The 20,222-nt window shown below is 41.5% G+C and overlaps 1 protein-coding gene across 9 annotated transcripts in view; it reads right to left on the bottom strand.

Moving 5' to 3' along the window:
* The window catches only part of ARHGAP24 (Rho GTPase activating protein 24), a 242,869-nt gene that overhangs the window by 32,861 nt on the left and 189,786 nt on the right, over nt 1-20,222 (bottom strand). The window contains exon 1 of one of the 9 annotated variants that reach the window (XM_064416803.1): nt 13,252-13,492. The exons of 7 other annotated variants lie outside the window; for them this stretch is intronic. The gene's annotated coding sequence lies outside the window, so the exon portion shown is untranslated. Of the gene's footprint in view, nt 1-13,235; nt 13,493-20,222 lie in introns of those variants that run through there. One more of the 9 variants, XM_064416804.1, reaches the window with a different exon arrangement.

Consider the following 20,222-nt stretch of genomic DNA (forward strand, 5'->3'; position numbering starts at 1 on the left):
TTTTACTGCAAATATTAATTTTTAGTAAGACTAAATTTTAAATGCAAAATTTACAAGATGAGACAAGAAGAAATGACCATTATTTGGAAAAGAAGTAATCTCAGGTAAGAAATATCAGAAAAACAAAAACAGAATTAGGACCTTTCTGAATCTTCAATAGGTCTGCAGGACACAATGTGAAAGGCATTGTTTGGAATATCCACTTCCACTCTTTTCTTCCTTTTAATACTTTTGTTATGATTACAATGAAGCATGAGGAGATCACAAACTCCAAAAACCAGACATCTATTCATACCACAGATACCAGCATTAAGAACATCAACTTGAAAATGGTGCTCAGCATGAAGTCACATTGCAGATGTGAATCCATAATCTTTTCCACGTGCAAACCACACCCTATTTTACTTATATTGTTTTCTAGCTTCAGATTTGCAGTCCAAGAAATGCCTGAGCCTGTGTGATGTGGCCTGGATGTGAACAGCCACCTCAAGGGGCTGGAATCTGAACTCTACTTTTTCCCCATCTTTTTCCCTTTGTTACTTTGCAAGTGCCACAGGAGCTGGAAGGAGCAGAACCCTGACCAAAGAAGCTGACTCTGGCATGTTTGAGATGAAAAGCTGCTGTTTGCAACACTGATGTGTATACCCCGTACATTCCAGCCTCTGGAAACAGCCAAAAGTAATTGGATCTACACTGTTTGGAGTCTCAGAATGACAATGTACCATCACATAATGTTACTCCTGTGGCCCTAACCAGACCCTAATCCTCTTTATTTCCTTGGCAGCAGCAGGAATGAACTCTTATTCATTAAAGGGATCTATCCATAAAACCCATACAGGTGCCCAGCGCTCTGTCCTGCAGCTCAGGGACTCACTGACCCACAGACTGATGCTGCTGGTACCTCCAGTACCTGCAAGAGATTTTTAAGAACTCTTGCCAGCATTCAGAAAAAAACCAAAACAAAACATCAAAAACAAAACAAAAAAACCTACAATTAAAATGCAAATAGGCCTGTTCCTGCAGGGGATCCACTCTGCAGGGGAAAAGAGAGGGACCAGGCTGTGCTGGCGATGCAGCACCACAGCTCCCACTTGGAGAGGCACTGGGAGCAGGGACTGCATTTCAGGGGAGAGTTTCCTGAAGGCTCAACAGCTCTGCAGCTCCTTACAGCCCATCCATGAAAGGAGAAGGCACAGACATTCTGGCATCCAGTCCTGAAAGGTGTTTTTACGACTTTGTAGACTCTTCCTGTCTAAGCAAACACCTTTCCTTTACCTGGATGTACCCAGGCTGAACTCTGCACGAGGTACTGCCTTTGTCCTTTTAAAAGGATCTTGGATTTCCTGTGAACAGTGGTTCCAGCATTTCTTGAGAATGGAATGCAAAAGGATTAAATTCATACCAACTGTTTAAGAGAGAATTTTCTCCCAGGAGGAACATCAAAAAACTAGGATTAATCCGATTTTTTTTTCTGAGCCGAGAATGTCATGGCCAACCGCACAAGAACATTCACATTCTAAACAAAAAAGTAAAATAAAATTGGGGACCAATTTCAAAGTGAAACAGTTTCCTTCTCCCTCGTGCATTTCTCTTAGCCACAGTTTCTGAAACCCCTACTGTCTCAGCTTGGGAACTGAATGAATATGAAAGGCAGACCAGCCCTAGAAGAGAACTCACTGGGTTTTCTCTAGAAACATGCTCCTGCTTGGATGCTTTATATTTGGCTCCTCAGGAAAATGCTAAATAGTAAAATTTTAGCCTTCTGATGTTTCAGATGACTACACTAAATGCATCTCCATATGGTATTCAAACAGAAACTCCTGGCTACTCACCACCTCCCCGCATGCTCTTCTCTGTTCAGGTGGATGGAAAGACTGTGTGACTTATCATTCCTGATCAGGACTCCAGTTAGCATTTCTTCACAACCAAAACACCAGTAATCATGATAAAATTCACAGCTCTTCCACTACACTTCGTGTCCTAAATTTTCCCATTTGCTGCAAATGAACTGTACACTAACTGACATACTAAATCTACATCTCTAGAAAAATCCACCTGGATTTACTTCATTAACTTCCATTTTAAGGCATTTGTATTCAGACATTTTTATCTGAAGCAGAACTCATCTCAGCAAATTGTTGAGGCAGAATATCAGAGAAGAAGATGAACAACCTTATTCTCCTTTTTTCCTAATGAAACTCCTTATTCAAGGAAAAAAACCAGAAATTTTTGGTTACCCAACCTTGATAGAAAAAGCACTGCTTCTTTAAGCACAGGTCTGACCTGACACACTGATGTGCTACAGTTCAAATCCACACATTTGTCTTCCATGTACCAAAGCTGGAAACTATGGGATCCATCAATCCTCAGGTGAGACAAGGAACTCTCCATCATAGCTGTTAAACTTTAATGAAATGTAAGAACTATTCTGCTGGCCACTCCTGCTGTTCATGAACCCTGTGTACCTTGAGTGTGATGAAAATCACACATGGCTTCTTTCAAGGATGATTTGGGTTCCTGCATTGAGCTGACAATTTATCCTTCAAACTGCTATCAAACTGGTAGATGAGTTTAAACACTAAAATGTTTTATGTTCATCCCAGCTGGGACAGTGGAAAAACCTAACTGCAAAAAGCTTGGTTGAAGCATAGCCTGAGCAAAAACAAAAGAAGGAGCTGCAGAATGCAACTGTATTTTAATGAGATTTCAATGTTTTCTTGGATCCAGGATTCATTGAGAACTTTTCTTCATAGCAAATGACAATCTGTGTTGAACACTGAGCAACTGCTGCATCTCAGAAGACCAATTAAAAAACCAAAACAGACAAAGCTACTTGAAACTTGCTCTCTCTGTGTTTGGGAGTTTTTCCATTTGCTTATTTAGAATTCTAAAAAGCTTCTTTATTCTGCATATGTCTGGTCTTGTTCTTCCAGACTGTGTAAAACTTGACCAAGAATTTACAGCCTTCCCTCTTAGTTCATCTGAGGAATGAAGAAAGAAGTACATAGCCTAAGTTCAAGTCACTGCCCTCTTATTTTTACTACAAAAAAGAAAGGCTGGACAACCAAGTTCTTAACAATCATGCGAAAACTGATGTCATCAGAAGAATACTATACAGTTGCATTACCTCTAAAGCCTTGATGACACGTAATAGACTGGGTTGAGGGAGATCTACAAAATGCAATCCCAATTGCAATTTCCCAGGACTGCCCTGTTCTATCTGCTGTAATTGTTTGGCTCAAGGTTGCTTAGTCATGTAAAGGACAAAGATGTGGCCGGAGAAACACTTGTGCTGTAACTGACTGATACCACCACCACTGAGAAATCTCAGCTTTGAAATACAGAGCTATCAAAATCACCATTTTTTACTAGCAAACCACATCAGGTGCCCTATTAAATTTCTCTCTTCACAAAGAATTAACACATTTTCCTAGAAAGGGAATCAAGTAACTGTGAACAAGTCAGTAATGAGGATACTGCTTTTTAAATACTTCAGTACAAATATAATTTTCTCTTGCTCGTATCCAGCCAATCTTTTGCATTAATAATTTGCAACAGCAGTGTTCTAAAGTATGGGTGTATTTTTTTGAAGGGGGCATATTAGCTTTTCAACATAAAAGCTGAAGCCTAATTTAAGTGCTAAGTGGCAAAAGATTGCTAACACAAGTACATTCCCTGGTGGGCATTGTGCTCTAGCACAATTCTCCCACTTGCAGAATGCCTGGAAGACAGCAGGGCTTTTTCAACAGAATGAGCTGTTTTCATGAAGCACTGAACCAGCTGCTGTCAGATATCTGAAATCAGGCTCAGGAAATGAATTCCTCGTGTGTAACACAATGCACACTCTGTACAGGTAGGTCTCCCTTGTGCTGCAGGGCTACAAGGGCAGCACCATCAGTCTGTAAGAGTAAATTCAGTGTTTTGCACAATAAAAGCATAAAAGCAGTGCCATATTTAAGCATTTGGTGTTTGCATAGCTGTAATTATTGCTTAAATACCTGAGCAAAGAACAGTGATGCTTGCTCATCAGCAGTTGTAACTGTGTGAGAAAGAGATCATTAATGAGGAAAAGAGACGTGAATTCATATCATCCCTCACAATGTAAGAGCTCCAATTTTTTCAGAGTGCTTTGATCTTTTCAGGCACGTCTCATCCTTCCCCCATTTTTCCTGCCCTTCCTTTATTCCTAATTTGAACTTCTGCTATGCTTCAAACAGATTTCACAATCCTCCACCTCATCCTCAGCCACAGATCCCAAGTGGTACCTATTTTATTTTATAGAGTCTGTTCACCCTTCCCTGTCTCTAAGATGCTGGTGCCAACACAGTTCACTTCTGTATCTTGCCCTTTCCCAGTGCCATTGTCACTTGAAAAAAATCTCACCTCTCTTCTTGCTCAAGGCGCACCACACAGAACAGTTTGTTTACAGGTTTTAATAGAAGTCCATCAATCTATGTGGACCCCATCACAGCTGTGCACTTTACCAGCCCCTGAGCACACATTGCCTCTTGCAATGGAATTTCATGCGGGCTTTTTTTTTTGGATAGAAAGATGGGAAAAGCATAAATAAACAAAAGCCAAGAAACTGATCATAAGAAATCCACTCCTCTATATCCTTCATTACTACTAGGACTTGAGACATATAAAATATTGATTCAGTTAGAGAAAAAAAAAAAAAAAACATTGCATGCCACATTTGTCTATATAAATGTACAATGCTGTTACAGTGCCCTATTTCCAAAACTTCAACCAGGGAGAGCTTTCCTCTGAAATTTTGAGTTAAAGAAAGTAAAAATGAAGCAGAGTTTTGCCTAATGCCATGAACTATTAAAAACCTACTGTGGCTTTTCTAGTTAAAATTTGTACACACAAAAGATATCAAATTGTCAGGGCTTGTTTCCTGGGGAGAGACAAGAGAGATTTGCTTTCTGAACAATAGCTTTGTTCCTATCAGACAGCAGAACTTGTTTGGGACCTCCTAGAATAAACAGCACAGAAAGAAGAACATGAGTTTTCGAGTGACCTGTGAAGGGAGGAGTTTGAGGGTCACATAATGTCAAACATCACTGGTAGTGCCAAGAACTTGTGGATGACTTCACTGCTACCTGTTGTAACTAATTTATTCCAAGAGAAAAGCATAAATTCAAATTACTATAGCAACTTATTTTCTCTGCCCTACATGACTCATCTTGAAGATAAATTACTGTCATTTGAGAGTAAGAACCTTCTTTGAAGTATCTCAAGTTGGACACCAAAATGACCATTATGTTATTTGAAATCTGGCTGATCTCCAAGCTGATTTTAGGGGAATTCTCTGCAAACATATCTATGCTTCTAAGGAAAGAGGGGGAAAGCCCCATACATTTGCTGGTAGTCATAGTCAAACATGTAAAAAATGCTTTAAAAGAATTTGACTGTTAAGACTCTGTTTTTGCAAAAACAAGGAGCTTTTGCTGCTGGGGAAATGACTGCCCTGCACCACCAAATTCTTTCTTTGCTCTTCAGCCTCTCATCATGAATTGCACTGAAGTGCAAACACTCAACCTGAAATGGATTTTTCTGAAAGGTCAGGTCCACAGCACATATTTGTATGGCATTTGATCTAGCAGGAAATTAAAACTTCTGATGATTTTAAGAAAGGAGGGATCAATACCTGAATGGAAGTCCTCGAGTGTAAATTCACCCAGGGACTGGCAGGATCTACCTATATACACAATGGCATGTGAACTTCAGGCTGCAAAGCCAGCACATCAGGGTGTTAGAGCAAGGTTGTCCTCAGAGACTAACAAGAACAACATTCAAAGCACATGCTCACTTCAGCTCTCAGCATTTACTCATTAAGCTCTCCAGCTCTCAGCATCCATTCATTAAGCTCTCTGTTCCTCATGAATATGGAATGTTCTGAGCCTTCAGCAGGTAAAAATCGAGATGCTTTTTTATCAGTCTAAACATGCTCTTGTGTGCACAACACAAGGTGGGGAATTAACTCAGTACAAAACAGCTAAATTAATGTGGTATTTCTTCAGAGAACTCAGCCAAAAGAACTTCCATCAGACGATAGCCATCCAGTATCCCAGGACAGTGAATTGGGGCTAAGCCATGACTTGAGACACTCTTTAAAATTACGTTTCATACCGGGGCCTAATCACAAGTACAGTGATCTGCCCCAAACACAGAAAACACTGCAAGCCTTCTAATTTTACAGACAATTATTTTGCAAACAGACAGAAAAGATAATGTCTTTCCAGAAGCTTCCAAGAAAAACAGTTTCCTTTTTCCATCAGGAACTGACCATACTCCTCCCTGCTTCTGGACATGGTGCTTTCCAGTCTGCAGTGAGTTAGACCCAAACACGGAAACACTTCATTTCCCCAGAGAGCAGCCAGTCCTTTTAGCTCATTCAAATTTGATCACAGATAAAAATAACAGCTCTCTGTGGCACAGATACAAAAGCAAAAGGATGCAAATATCCTAAATGAGCAGGTATATATTATGCATACATGTAATTTAATTGAAGCATCACTTATTTAATAACGCAAATTCATATTTTAGCAGTTTAGTAAATAAATCAATAATAAGTTATTCAATAAAGCATGTGGGCTAATTGACACATGCTAAAAACAATTACCTAATGGAGTGTTAGGTCTCAGCATAAGACAACCTTGCTTATCTAAAGTAGCAAGAGATTCTAGTCATCAGTTCAGGACATTTGTTCCACAGCTCCTCTAAATCAGCCACCTCCAGAAATACTGTACCTCTTAGCACTATTTTGGGACATCAATTCAATATTGACTCAAACAAAAGTGTGCTGCTTAATGAATTATCAGCTCAGCTCTCCAGTCCTTTAGACATTTCAGTCTCTGAAATGTCAGATTCAAGCACAGCTTTCATGTGGAAAGAGCCACCAAACACCAGTTATCTGCAAAGCACAAACAGAGCTTAGTATTCTGTACATCTCCATACCTTGCAATAGAGCAGGATGAACAGAAACCTCATTTCAGCCTTGTTCTGCTATATTTATGACACAGACATGTCCATATCATGGTCTGCATTTCCCCTCTCATTAATGAGGACAGAATGACCCCAGAGTGAATTTACTACTCATCTGGGTAGGTCTATACCTTTGCCTTGACACCTGGAGTCCATATACCACGGAATGTTTTTTTCACACAAAAATCACTTGGGTCTCATTTCTGGCACAGTGCACTAACAAAAAGTGCTTATAAAAAGAGAAACCCAGTGTATTTCAAAGTATTCTTTTTTAAAGGACATTATACAGTGAGTACCTACAAACCATTTACTTGTTAAGAAATATCAGTAAATCTATGAAGTAATCTGCAATTAAGCAGAAAAAGTTATTCAAGATGCTTGATTTTTCTGGCAGGAAAAAAACAAGGACTTCTTATAGTAAAGTCATGACTGCATGACAAACCTGAGAGGTTATCAGCAGGCATTTCTGATTTTGGTATACAATTATTGGCAAATTTCTCTGCATTAGTGAAGGGATTCCAAGCCTGATAATGGGAAAGGCAACAAAAAAACCATCACTGACAATCTGGACAAAAACAATGCATTAACCAATAAAGCCACAGACTCAGCAGACATTAGCTAACACCGAGGAGGCAGCATCTATCTTCCAGGTAATCACTGCCCTCTCATGAAACACAGAGCCTTAACCCCGAGGAAGTTATAAGTTTAGGATAAGGACCTAACGATGACATACAAATACCTACTACTGACAAACAAAAGACAGGAATTTAACTATCATCAGCTCTGCTCTGAGAAGTTTATTGTTCATAACCACCATGTGCACTGTAAACTGAGGCCACTCTACAGTAGTTGCTACAACTTTCTGGTTCCTCACAGAACAACAGAAGAGTATGCTAATATTAGCTAGGAGTTAGACAAAGAGATTTCACTGAGATGTAACAAGATTCTCTAGCTACATTAGAATCTACAAAACTGTAGAATGCCAAGTTATGGCAGATTCTTTTAAATTCTGCCTTATGCTTAGACTAAGTTTAAACATTCAAAAGAAAGGTAATTGATTCACTGACAGGTTACCACTCACTGAGGATGTTACTTCCATATATAGGACATGCAATGTTTTTTTGTTAAGCGTGCTGAGCACTGACATCGGAAGCAACTGTCCCTAAACCGTTTTAAAAAGAATAGGAAGAAAAAATAAAGTATGTTAAAATATAAGTCAATAAGAGAGAAATATTTGCCAGTGAGATTACCAAATGCATCACAAAGATTCATCACCTATTCAAAATATAGAGAGAACTGTAGGCTCTCATATCACGTTGTACATGAAAGTTGCCAAATCCTGAGTGATTTTTTGGAAAGGCGACTCTGGTATCTTAGAAAGACTCTCAGTATCAATGGCACAGCTAGAACTGGGATTATCACAAAGTCTGGATGAGAGCCAGCTCTTGTAAGGTTTCCCACATTAAGACCTCTTACAGGGACACAGACTCTGATGGTTACCCCCGCTGAACTGCTGAGTCCCTCTGGAGTGTACTCAGGCACTCAGCATGGACAGAGAAGGAGGCTGCCCTAAAACCAGATGTTTTTAGGTGACACAGCCCCACCAGAGGCACAGCTGCACTCCCAAGAGCCGAGCTGAAATCCCAGGTAAGCCTGACACAGCACTTTATTTCTTCAAGTATTTTATGGTACAGCCAGCAGCTGGCAAAGAAGTTCCCCATCACTCTGCAAGTGGAGTCGCTTCTCCCACGTACCACAGAATCTCCTCAAATTTTGAGGTCAATCTATCAGACACAAGGCAATTAGCCCCCAGTTCAAAACCACTTTTCCCTTGCAGTTTCCTCTCCAAAAATGAGACATTTGGTTTGCTGCTGTTTTATGCAATCACCCAGAGCTGAATTCCAGTTGTAACTCTACCTTGCCCAAAGGCAACAACAGGCATAGAGCAGACTCAGAACAGTCTATAGGAAGAGCTGTGGATTGGGAGTCTCCTTGTTTCTACACAGACATGGAGTGCAACCAGTCTCATCAAATCCTCCTCTGAAGGGCTGCTCAGCCAGTGCTGGGGGATACAAAAGTGCTTTCCTAGGTACCAGCATCTGCTTAGGTTTTCAAAATGAAAAATGAAGGAGAGCAAAGACTTGAAAGAGGATGTGTAGATGAGACCCAACCATGTGCTGGTGCCTGGACTGCAAATTTCACTTCCTTTCAAATAATTCCTCTTCAAAACATCTCTGTGATCCTTTGCAAACATACTTCCCCCTGTCACTTTCCAAACTGTCAAGAAAGTAAATTGGATACAAAGTCACTTTGAATGTTCAAGGATTTAAGCAAATTCCCTGGAACTCTGTTCTCTGTGTTGCCTCCTGTGATTATTCTACTGTAAAAACACTTATTGATCACAAACTGAACAGGAATACACTTTCCATCACACATACTATATTTTGAAGTTGAAAGCACAAAATTCACAGGAGAACCTTTATTCCATAATAAAATCTTACAAAAAGAAAAACTCAAGTTGATTATGACTAGTTAAACAGGGAAAGAGACTAAAACTTACCACAACTTAATTTCTGCAGACTGACAGATGGTCACATCTAGTTAATTTCATCATATTCCTTACATATTAAATACATCGGCCAGTGCCCAGCATTGTAAATTATTCTGTGACTACACAGCACTGAAAGGGAGAAACCTATGCTTGGCAGCCCAGTAGTAGGGGATTTTTTTGAGCAGCAAAGAGTTGTTTGAAATGAATGGCATGAAAACTGAGCTGAATGACCAAAGAACACCCTGCAAAAAAACAAAAAAAGCCACATCTCTCCACCTGGAGCTGCTACAGTACTCACACATGGAGCAAGTGACATGACTAAGGGAAGAAGTAACTCAAATCAGGTTAAAAACCCCCACCTGGGAAGCAGGGTCCATAATAAGAGAACCAGGCCATAATGAGAGTTGTGCTGGCTGTGGCCAGGCTGCTAAGCCACACTGAGTGAGCCAAGCAAAGCCTCACCTGGGTACACCCACGTGGCACTTCAGGGACAACACTTCAGGAAAAGTCATTCCTGCACTCGGGCTACTCAGGCTCTGAGATGCTGCACTCGCCTGTTGTAGGATGGAGCTCTTGCCTGAGCCTGCTGTGGCAGGGGAGTGCACTCTCTGCTGTGATTTCTCTCTTTACAGCCTCTGGCTAGACTCACTTCTCATGCAGAACCACTCCCAGTGAATTAGGTTTTAGCCCTTGGATAGAGACTGAGTGGGGAAATGGCCCTTTCGACATTCAGATTCATCTGTTCTCTAACTGATATGCACAGAGTAAATAAACTTCATTTGCATAAAAGAACATGATGATTTCTCCTCTAATGAAGGATTAACTATCAATGCCATGAAAGGCATCTGGCAGCAGTAATCCATGAGCCTTCCTTCTTAGGGGCCTGGACTACTTACAGAAATAACTTCTGTTCCAGCTGGGAGGACACTGACAGATCAACAAATGGATTAACACAGTCCCAAAGGCTCACAGATTGAGTCCTGTGCCCCAGTGACCAGGTTGTCCTTTTCCCCAGCACTCAGCTGCTGTAGTAGTTATGCTGTGTAGGCCTGAATTGCCACGTGAATATTCCAATAATCAGGCACAGGATAGAAGAGCAAAACCTGTTTTCCACAGTCACGGAGCTCTTCGCTACTTACTCAGGAATACTGGGGAAGTTGTATCATTTTCTTGACCTTCAGATACTCTAAATGGGGACAAATGCTTCTGCCTTACTCTGCTTATTATTCTGGCATAAACCACTATTTTAATGCTGATAAAATAATTATAAAGGAGACAACATCCCATGGAAGAGAAAATGAAAGTGGCAGCACGATCTGAGGGGACAGTGTAAGTTAATTCAAAACGATAGTGGAAATATAATGATACAATTAAAGTGGTAAACAAATCTAGAGGTAATGAATCAATTTATTAAACTAAATGTCACTATGTATTCCTACCATGTAGGCACAATTCTCAGAAGAATGCCTCAAATAAATCTGAAGAACTCAAACATACCAAGATTGCAATTCAAAAAACGAATAGCAAAGTCTACCATTTAGGACTGCTAATAAGATTTCTGCAGTTTAATAGCTTTTCTCCCTAAAATAGATTTTGCTTAGCCATGTAACTAAGCTCACAGATCTCTGCTCTTGACCTTCTAGGGCAACTTCCATGACTGCACTAAAATATACACCACACTGCTAGGTCTGGGAGACAGATTTGTTGCCACAGAGGCTGGGTCACTGGAAGGTTAATTCTTTCAGTAACTGCTTCTCAGCAGGACTCTGGTATCACGTCCAACAGCTCTGCTCCAGTATGCAGTGATGAAATGAAGGTGTTTATCTGCACAAGAATGGGTGGGTAGGAATGGATCCCTGTTTGTGGGGGGAAACCCCGACACATCCATCCAGACATGGAAACTGGAGGCTCCCAAAGCAAAGATTGCCATAAATAAGGAAAAGTCTCCTACCAAATTATGCTCCTGAAGCCTAAGTCCTCATGAAAAAATTAAACTCTTAGGTAAAATGGGGAATGATGTTTCCATGATTAGAAGAGAGGTCTTCTTACATATATAGGTAATACCTCTTCATACAAGTCACCTTTTTTTTGCCTTTCTTTTTTTTTTTTTTTAATGTGATTAATTCTCCTGACCTCGCAGATCTGAAGAAGTAACTCATAAAATGCAAGGTTATTATTACCTGTGGAGAGAGGCCACAAAAGACTGTGTTTGTGCTAAGATAGGATCTTAGGAGTGACCTCTGGGAATGGGATAATGGGGATTCAAGTTTCAGCTCCAAGAAGGCTTTAGTGGACAAGGACACATATCTGGAAATGCTGAGGGGTTGGTGACAGCAGGACTTAGACACTTTGTTTAGGCTCCAGACATCTAAAGCACCTGGGATTCTCCAACCACTCCAGAACGACTCTGAATCAACTCTCCAGATATATATATGTGAACAGCCAGCCAACAATAAATTGGCTTTGCTCCATTTACCTCAGGTATCCTATAAACCCAACCATTTGCAATATTCCCTTCCTTTAACTTTGCTAGTGTATTACTTTTCCCAGGCTGAAAGCATATTGAAATCTAACAACCAACTGCAGCACCTGTGAAACAGCTTCATTCACCCTCCCATGACCTGAGAAAACCCCACGTCTCACAGAAGGACCAAGAGACGCACACAGCCCATTCATACTGCATCAGGAGAGAGAGGAACAAAACTGGAGAGGAGTATCTCCTTCCAGCAATCCCCTCCCAACAGCAGCACAGAAACTTCCCTTACAGCTCCATAAAACACACCAGCTCAGGAAGAGATCTACTCATCAGGGCCATTTAAAATTATAAAAATACATATAAAATTTATATAAAAATTATGTGCCACTCACGGTAAAAGGTACAATGCTATCACCTACACACCAGCACACTGCTACTGCACATTGCAATGTGCTATGGTCACATTAGCCTCATGAAGCTCCACTTACTCAGCAAATTCAGTATACATAAAAGCCTGCATGAAATATTCCACCCTGCTGGTGTGGGGCAGCTGCAACACAGGCATGTCTTACCAACACATCCACTTATTTGCTTTTACTAAGCTTTAAAATAAGGCATCAAGTCTGTGGAAGCAGCTGCACGCTGCCTCAGTAAAAGCTCTGAACAAGGGTTTGTTTACAAAGCAAACTGAATTTCTCTGGGACACTACCAAACAAAACTGAACCTCCCAGACAGCATGTCTACTCTCAGAGATGGCAACAGAACCACTTGAGTTCCCATTAGTGTTTAAGCATACAAGTGGGGAAAGCCCAGGCAGAGCTGGGCACCAAACCTGCTGTGTCAGAGGCTGTTGGGTTTCCCTCAGAGACTGCTGCAGGAAGAGCCAGCCCCACACCTTCAGGAGATGGCAATTCTCAGCTAGCTTTCAGACATGTGGCCTCTCTCTAAAGGCACTGAAAGTCACAGCAGGCTAGGCTCACACAGCTCAATTAAGGTGTGCACAAGAGAGCCCTTTTACTGCTACCCACACCACTGCAGAGGACACAGACACGTGTCACCTGTGCTAGCTCAGCCACGGAACAGACTGCCTGCTGTCACTTACCAGGGTCCCCAGCTGAATTTGGCTCTGTCCAGCAGAAGGGCCGCTCCCACCACTTCCCTTCACCATCACAGCATGGCTTACCACAACTCCAGAACACCACAGGAAGCTCTGCATACCTTGCCAACAGCTCACCTTGGCCCTTGCTCGCGTCCAGTATGGATGTGCAGTTCTCACAGAGACCCTGGCTGTTCAACAGGTGGGAACAGGGAAACACTGCTCAAAATGCACAACTACTGTGTGCTGCCTGAGCTTCGGTCACAAGCAACCTTCCAAGGCAGCTCCACAGCTTTTTGCTCTGATATTCATAGAATTCACCTGTAGTGCCTTGCAAAACACACATGCTTCTTTGCAGTTGGCCTCTCCATTTCTCCCCTCCCTCCAAGAGACAAAGGAGGCTTATCATCAAAAGAAGACAGACACGGATATCAGCACCCTACCAAATCTGCTTGAAGCCAGGCAAACAACAGCTCTGACCTTGGAGGCAGCCAAAACAAAATCACATCTTATCTCATTCCCAGCATGGGTATCTGATTAGTTGGAAGGACACTTAACATGGCGAGACAGAAGTACCTTCACTGCACACAGGGAAATCTTGCCTGCACACAGAAAAACAATCTGTCAGTAAATTCACAAGGGTAAATTTGCAAGAGTCAATTCATGAAAGGTAGTGGCTGCATCCTCAAATCAGCTGCTTGCATGCCATCCTATCACTAGGGTCACTTGCCTTTCCTGCCCTGGAATTCAGTGTCTGATTCCAGTGCTGGGCTACCAATATGCAATTCTGTTAGAGAAGAGTCATGTTTCCAGACTACACTTGGGATAAACTGCTAATCCCACCCAGATATACAGGGCTAGAAAGAAACTGCAGGTTGGTGTCACTTGCATCACAAACTATAGTGGTTGAATATTCTCTGCACTAAGAGGGTGAGGTGAAGCACTTCAGCTGAGTGAAATCAGGAACTTCATTCTGGATTTATGGTGTACATCTAGGAACTGAAATGTAGCTGTCATCTAAGGACATCTCTGCTGGGTATTTTGTTGGTGTGCATGCATTTGGGTTTTTTTTAAAGGAATTAAATGCTATCCAAAGAAGTTATCCCAGTGCATACAGTGCCTGGTGTAAGCCAAAACCCTTAGTGCAGAAAGGAGCAGGTTGAGGGAGACTGTGGGATTTGCAGAAGCCAACCACTTGAAAAAGTAAATCCTCTCTGAGGACAAACCACACTGAAATTGTTCCCAGGCTGCATTCAGGGAAGGGAGGAAGAATACTCAAGTTCTAAAAGAAAACCTTGCATTTTCACACCTGCACAAGTGTAGAGACACTTTATTTAAAGAACAAGCAAACATATTTTCTATACCCAAACCTACCTCCTCTGTCTTTAGTCCTTGAAATGTTAATTTAAACATAGAGAAGTTCCTGATCCTGACCACAGACTCCAAAAAGCAAAAAAATGTTCACAGAGTTGTTTTTGGAAGAGATACTGGAGAAATAGACAAGTGTCACAGCCAGGTTTTGGGAACCAGTAATTTACTTGGTCATTTGTGGATGCCAGGACCCAGAAGCTTCATTGCATTACAAAAGACTCATCAAAACACAGAAAATTAGCTACATAAAATTTCAGATGACAGTGTGATGAATAAGTATATTGGCATCCTGTCCACCTGGTGATGACACTTGGGTACATTTACCCAAGACACACATTGTCCTTTCCATACCCTGCATGTGAACACTGCTGTAGACACTAGAGTTTTCCCCATGGCACTACCAGAAGCTCAGTGCACGGTAAAAAAAAGGCTTCTATACTGATGTGCAATACAGCCTTTACTCTACACAATTTCAATACTTTTTCTATCATGTGATCTGCAAATGATCCAAGATAATCAGAGATATTTAACAAATATTTCATTGTTTGTGACGACTTCGAAAAGAAGGAGCTATTTCAACTGCTGATCAAAATAAGCTCCGTGAGTGGTCTGTGAGGTGACAGAGAGCAAGACAAGTGAGCACAGATTTTTCACTGGCCTACCACAAGAACAGATATTTACTGACACACCAGTTTTCAAGGCACATGTGATGGTTATTGATATAAAAACACTGCCTTCTGAAAGAACTGCACATTGCATGTGGTCATGAAGCTGTTTCAGCCTCAATCCTCTGCTGAAAATACTGTAAACACACCATACACAAACAGTCTGTGCTTGAAATTCAAAGTGACCAATTATCTGATTCACAAAATAGAAACAAAATGTCTCCAACAACAACAGAAATTCCAAATAAATCCAAAATGTAACTTGTCTATCAGATAAATTAATGAAATTATAGACTCCTAAAAATAATAGTAAATGTGCAAAGAACTGACTCAGCAGTTCTCTGTGTCTCCCTGGGTGAGTAGCAGTGGAGGCATTTCAAGCTCAGTTGCTTAGTGGGAACCTCCGTTCCATTCCTAGCTTCAGGATCCAGTTTCAACAGGAAAGCTGAGGCAGGGAATCAACGCAACTCCTGACTCCCCCCTGGCTGACGGGGTGCTCTGGCCACACAACAGGAGGGAGCCACACTTATCAGGAGCAGCATTAATTTATTTGGTGAGAACAAAAGGCTCAGGTATGTGCCACAGGAAGATAAGCATCTGGCTCCTTATGCACCGGGAATAAATGGCATTTAGACCCCAGTGCTTCCTGAAGGACAGACTTAAGGACTCCAGCAGGCTGTACCTGCCCAGCAGCAGTGGACTGAGACTTGTTTCTGTGCCCTTAACCACTCCCCTTGAAAACACAGCCAGGACTGAAACACAGCAGTGGGAGGGCACAGGAAGCACCTGAGATTTCCAAAATCACCAAGCAGGCGTGTGAGACCTGGTAGCAGCATCCACAGCCTCAAAGGCAGAGGAAGGGCATGTCCCAAGTGATGCTTATAAGGTTTTTTTGCAGAAAACTGGGCACAGAGAACCTGTCTGGGCTGACAACCACTGCGCTTTGAGAAATAACATGGGGATATTTCAAGTTTAAAAAAAACAAAGCCTACACCCCTAGGAACCAGAGACTGCAGCGATGTTACACTGCAACGTGGGGAATTGGGGACAGAAATCCCAAAGTATTTCAGTGAAACAAGGGTGATAACCAGTGGGGCACAGACCTCAGCCACAGGGTCAGTGGCTGCAGTGACCCTGTGACCCAGTACCCACGCCATGCTCTGCTCACAGAGCCTGCTGCCCACGGTGCTCCTCTTCTACCTGAGACTCGCCAAAAATTTGTCCCAGCTGCTCAAAGAGGTGCAGGGGATTAATCTGCTCCTGAACAAATAAATTCCCTCTCTAACAACATCATGTGCTAGACTGCAGGAGCCAAATGCAAGACACACAGTTTTCAGGACATCCATTAACAGCAATAAGCATAAATTCATTATGTGTCTTACCAACTCTGTGTAGGTGATAGTATTTTCCCTCCTGTAAATCAGTCCATAGCAAATTAAATCCCTAATTTCACTACAGGGATTTGTATTAGCTTCCACCAGCCCTGACTTTAAGCTGCTTATTTCACCTCAGACATCACTGTTTCATTGATTAGCATGTATAAATAGAAACGTGTTTCTGCATCAAGACTTTTTCTGGATTGCATAGGGTGACAGATGTATTATGGGAATACACAAGAAGTAACGAGCCAATTCTAACCCCAATATGAAGTGCAAGTTTGGAATATTTCCACTGAGAACAGCAGGGTTAAACTTGCCCAAACATATTCATGGTATGCTTTTGCATGCTGATTTTTAACTTATTATAAAAATGTAAATCTCACTCTTGTTTATTTCTCAAACAGCTACTGATATCAATGGTAATCATGCAATGAAAGAATGCACAGCTAAATAAATTAGAACAAAACACATTACTCAAAAAATCATTCATTTCAATTTTATGGAAGACACTGCAGTCCTTCCCATCTGCTCTTCATAAAAGATGAACAGATTTTTTGTTTTCAGTCACCTGTAAAAATTAATTTAACTATGAGAATGAATCCAGCAGTCAGAGGCAAGACTGCAGGCAGCTCTTGCAGTTCCATTCAACATACACACTCTGTCAGGACCTGCTCCAGAAAACCCTCCTGCTGCTGGGAAGCACCTGTGTACCACTGAGCTTATTTCAGTGAATCCTGGGAAACCAGGAAACTGATCCATCCCTCATCTTTGCAGCACACAAACTCTACCTTGTGATCCCCCCACCGTCTCCTGCTGCCCTGAGAAGCTGGGATGTAAGGGGTGAATGGGCCCTGCCAACAGCCAGGCTGTGCTCTGCTGTCCATGTGCCGTTTCTGCGCAGGGAATTCAGGATACTCAAGTCTTATAGATGCTCTGTGCCTCTAAGGCTCACATCAGCCATGGTGGAGTTTCTTCCACTTCTTAAGTATTAATTACAATATTTTTTTCTTAAATAACTTGTTGAGTATCTATCCCTGAAATGAATTTCAATGTATTTCTTAATTTAGACTGAAATTTGTAATCCCTTAGAAAGGACCTTCCAGGATACTCAGTTGCCCAGGGTAGGGCATTTTCATTGCACTTCTCTCTGGACTAATCCCAGCTAAACAAGCTGCATTCATTAAGCACAGACAATTACTTAATCCACTATTTTCATAACAGGGGCCGGATCCCACACAATGTTGTCATATCACTTATTCTCTCCTATGAGAGGAAGAAGGATGATGAGGCATCAATACTGACCCTAATTGTCAGAGCTACAAAATGCCAGTTTGCAATTAAACTTCCTTCCCAGTTTGGGTTTTGCTTTGACTCCAGATCTCATTATAACACACAGAGCCATTATGTCCAATGCTATGCCATGCTAAATATCCTGCTATGGGCAGAACACCTTTCTAATGATGGACATTACATTTCTATTATATTTGCTGCACTCCATCTCTCTACTGGAAATCTGACACTGAGTGTTGCTCAATGCATGAAAAATTTGATTTATCTATTAATTTATTTAAAGTCACTTTCTGCTTACTTTGCCAGTGCCTTTAGGAACGCTGCAGTAATGAAGAGGCTCTGCAGAACTCCTGAAGGTCTTACAAAAATAAGATATGATAATTCAGCAATCCCTGTAGGAATCTGAAGTATTTTCAGTAACATTATTATTGAACAGTAATAAAGGAATCCCTAGCTTGCAATACAGGTATGGTGGTACTGCTGACAATATTTCATTAAAAATTCCTAGAGGGCAGCAGGGATCCAGCTATAAAGACAGGACTAACATCCAAACCTCTGAAGGGAAGAAAGCAGATTTTTTGGCTATGATTTATTAAAAAGGAGCTTCCCTCTTCTGCTCATTCAGAACTCATTCTTTCAGATACCTTTGCAGTCCTTCAGTTCATGTAAAGAACATGTTAATACACACCAAGATGGCATTTCAAGCTGGAGTAAAATTGTCTGCCAGGTTTTACATCCTTAGACACTTTGCTTCAGTTTTGATCATGTAATTGTCACACTAAGTTGTGGCAGAAGGAGCACAACAAAAAAGGCTTTAAACCATGCTGTTATGGTTCCCTACCTCTTGATGTGACAGGTATGTTATTACTGCATAGTAACTGCACTATCTATTGACAGTGATACTTCCAACTCAACACTCTGTGTCTGTAATTCAACTTGGTAACACATAACCTTGAGCAGTATAATTGCTAAAGAAAAATGAGATGGAATTACAAATTTACTTTACTCTGACATATTTGAGAAAAACACACAGTTGGTAAATTGTGAGATCAAGAGAGTGAAGACTGAGTGCCTGGGGCTGGAAATGTAATAATGTACCTCATCTCACAGCTCCCAGCCCAAACTTGCAAGAGGTCTGTGCAAACTAAGCTGCAGTGGACAGGCTGCAGAGGCACAGGTTCCAGGGCACTCAGTGGCCACGGGGGCAAAGCAGTTTATCTGCTGTAGACCAGCACCAGGCAGTGCACAGGCCATGTGCACCAACTCTTCTTTGGCACTATTCACAGGGGCTGTATACCACACATTTTACCTGCACAGCTAAAATTAATGGTAGAGGAAGGAAGGAGAAGAGTCTATGTTCAAGACACTGAAGACAAACATTAACTGGCAGCTACAATTTCTACATGTGCTTTAAAGCATTTGGATAAATATGTGCAGCCATAAAGATTGCAGATGGGTCTCCAAAACCTACTGACTACAGGAGGTAGCCTACTACTACCTCCCTACTACTATTAGCAGAGAAACCAGGGGAAGAAAGCAACTGGCCTAGAAATACGTGCATGTGCATGGTTTGGTCTTGCTCAATTCAACAAGGGCTAACAGGAGACAGTGCTCACGGTGCTCAGCCCAAAGCTGACACACAAAGGAAGGAGCACTCCATCCCATTAGTCAGCTACAGATGTTGTTTCTAACTTGATGAGGATTTTAGTCAGAATGAAACCCTGCACTACATCCAGCCCTCGGTCTCCAAATGCAATGAAGCACCACTGGGATTTATGGTCCTGAACTTTTATTATGTGCAAGAATCAGACAAAACTCTTATTTCCCCTCTTCTCTGTTCATTTAGCCTCTCATTACAGATTCATAAAAGTGCCTCAGTAAAATGAGGCTATTACAGTCCCAAGCAATTTTGATTTGTTTAAGACAACACGAATGAAAAATGAGAATGTAAAATATTTATACAAACAAATGACATTTTACCATTTTCCACGCTAAAGTGGCATGAGGAGAATGAAAACACAGTAGACACTGAAATTCCTTCTCCCAGTAAGCAGAAATTAGAGATCAATCATACATGACATAGAGTTAAAAACCAAAAAAAGTCAGTTCAGGAATTTAACCATGCCGTGGCTTGCATTTGCAGCTCCAGCCTCATTTCTTTGAGTACATCTTCTTCTATACATGCAGCAGACAAATGTGCAAAACAGTCTCTGTCTTGGCTTCCTCATCCCCATTTCTGCTTCCATCTAAGTTCAGCTTACAGAAGGCAGTTCAGAACGTGACATGCCTACGTACTGCTGATGTGATGGGTGTGGAGATGCTTGGCTGAGGACTGCTGGCCCTAAAGGCTTGATTCCAGTTACGCTCACAGTTTAGCGCCAAGGCCCAACTATGCTGGCTCTTG

The sequence above is a fragment of the Passer domesticus genome, chromosome 4 (genome assembly GCF_036417665.1).
Source record: "Passer domesticus isolate bPasDom1 chromosome 4, bPasDom1.hap1, whole genome shotgun sequence".
Taxonomy (NCBI): Eukaryota; Metazoa; Chordata; class Aves; order Passeriformes; family Passeridae; genus Passer; species Passer domesticus.